Raw genomic sequence first — 2,500 nt, forward strand, 5'->3', positions numbered from 1 at the left:
CTCCAACCCGGATCTGGATTTTGTCTGTGTGTGTGTCTCTTTTTGTGGTAACATACGTACTGATGTCCTTGTACATATTGTTCACCAGTCCAATGATGTGGGGATCCACTCCCCTCTGCTGTAAAGCGTGTAGGATGTGTTGGTGGCTTACGGTGTCAAAAGCCTTAGCAATGTCCACGAATACAACACCCAGTGGTTTGTGTTCACTTTTGGCAGTCCGAATTATAGTTTGCAGGAGTTTCAGGTTTTCAGAGCAACCTGCCGCTCTAATAAAGCCTCTTTGCCTTGGGTTGAGGGGGCACGCTTTGCTTAGCCTTGCTGTTACAATCCTGGAGAACAGCCTCAGCAAGATGGAACCGATCGTGATGGGTCTCCAGTTATTGATGTCCTTTAATCTTTCCGGTTTTGTCGACTTCGGAATCAGAACAGATCTGCACCCCCTCACCATGTCCGGGATCTCCCCAGATGTTAACCATAAGTTGAAGAGCTCAGCAGTCCGGGAATACCCGGGATCCATCTTTACGATGTCCCCAAGAGTAATCCCATCCGGACCTGGAGCTGAGCCCTTGCTCATTTCCTGCACATTTCGTTCAATTTCTTTGGCCGTGATTAAGTCCTTGAAGGCATTGTTGTCTGCCTTCCCAGTAATTTTAAAGTCCCCAAGGCCGGCAAAATTACCAGGTGTTTCCCATCTGGCTCTAAAGACCGAATAAATTTCACTGGGTGATATATCACAGGACAAGCATTCGATGTCATCCAAAATAATTTTCGCTAGTTTCCCCCTGTCGAGATGAAATAAACGCTGGAAGCGAAGGAAGTTACCTTTTTTGATCGCCCTATCTTTCATCCACTTCTGGAATTTTCTTGCTGGTTGCTCCATAGTTGCCTTCTTCCCGGAATTTTTCCCACGCATAGCAGTTCTTATCTGGCTTATCGATTCCAGGCATCCAAAGCAGTCCTGCGCTGTTTGATTGATCGTTGTTCTCATTTCCCGGCCGTCCATTAATTGCTTGAATGCTCCGGGGAAGTTGTTAATTGCTCCAGCTGATAAGCCTTCTTTGATCGTCTTTTGATAATGAGCCTGCAGCAGCCCCTCCCTCCGCTGGCCGCTGGTCTTCTGGCGACCGTTATCCTTATCAGGGTGTCGTCTCAACTTCTCCATTGTTTTCTCTCCGGCAGCCGGCCTCCCTGGCAGGTGGCATTTCCCAGGTCCATTGTCCAATATTCCCGCCTGGGACTGTTGACTCGTCCCAGGTTCCGTTCCCACGCTCCCGGCCGCTCTCCTGGTGCGAAGACACACCCCAGGTTCCTTGTCCGTTACCTCTGGCAATTTTTTGGGCAGCAATCTTCTTTTATCACTAATCTGCTTTGCCGTTTTGGTCGTTATGTGTTCGGCAATAAGTTTATTGATGTTTTTGTTTCCCTCAAACTGCGCCTCCAATTTTATCAGCAGTTCTTCCTCTTCTTTTGTCCAGCACCTTTTGTGGGCTCCTCGGTTTGATGTTTCTTTCGGTTGGGAAGCAACGATCCTTTCTTGGTTTCTTATCAACGGGTGCGCCAATCTTTTGTGTTGTCCCAGGCCAATTTTGGTTGTGAAATCTCTGCCGCATACCTCACAGATCCACTCTCCAGCTGGAACCTTTTCAATTTCTGCACCCTTGCATTTTGGAAAATGACAAATAACACTATGATAGTTAACATTTTCTTTTCCACATTTGGCACACCGAAAGCGAACCCTCTTTTTCCCGTGTGACCCCTTAAGATGTTCAAGCAGGCTTACCACAGAGTTTACCCGGGTACCACAGCAAGGACAAGGTGGATTTTTGTCAGGAACAGTCACCTTCACGATGTTATCCGGTGACTGCCCTCCGTTTTCCCCAGGCACTGGGGGCAATGCCTCTGGTGTGCCTCCTCCCGCCCTCTCGCCGCTTCCCTCACCAAGCACAAGCGGTTCGCTGTCTTGTGGGGGGCTCGAGTCTAAGTTCTCCCCCACACACGGTTGTGGTGCAAGTTCTTCATACACCTCGGGCAACCTGTTCAACACCTCCCAATCCACAGAAAAATGAACACCCTCATGCACATGCAAGTCCGATCTATACAGCTCTAAAGAAAAATTCACCAGCAAATCCAATTCATTTTCTGCCAAATTGGTGGTTTTAGATGTTAAGTCAATTTGGGACACCAGGTCTACCCGGTCAGTTTTAGACAACAGGTCTACCCGGTGAGTTTTGGACAACAGGTCTACCCGCTGACTGTCAGACAACAGGTCTACCCGCTGTCTTTTGGACAACAGGTCTACCCGCTGACTTTCAGACAACAGGTCTACCCGCTGAGTTTTGGACAACAGGTCTACCCGGTGTCTGGGAAATAAAGACACCAGGTCTACCCGCTGGGAGTTAGACCTGGCGCCGGGTAAACCCCTGGACAACAGGTCTACCCAGTCGGAGGGGGAAGTCTGAGTGCCCACCGATACCCTGGACAGGCGTACCGGCGGCCCCCA

The 2,500-nt window shown here is 49.4% G+C and overlaps 1 pseudogene; it reads right to left on the reverse strand.

Annotated features, from left to right (window-relative positions):
* LOC139605345 (28S ribosomal RNA) overlaps nt 1–2,500 on the reverse strand; it is a 9,158-nt pseudogene that overhangs the window by 3,210 nt on the left and 3,448 nt on the right.

Source organism: Agelaius tricolor, unplaced genomic scaffold (genome assembly GCF_023055355.1).
Source record: "Agelaius tricolor isolate 1412-34295 unplaced genomic scaffold, bAgeTri1.0.p SCAF_64, whole genome shotgun sequence".
Lineage (NCBI taxonomy): Eukaryota > Metazoa > Chordata > Aves > Passeriformes > Icteridae > Agelaius > Agelaius tricolor.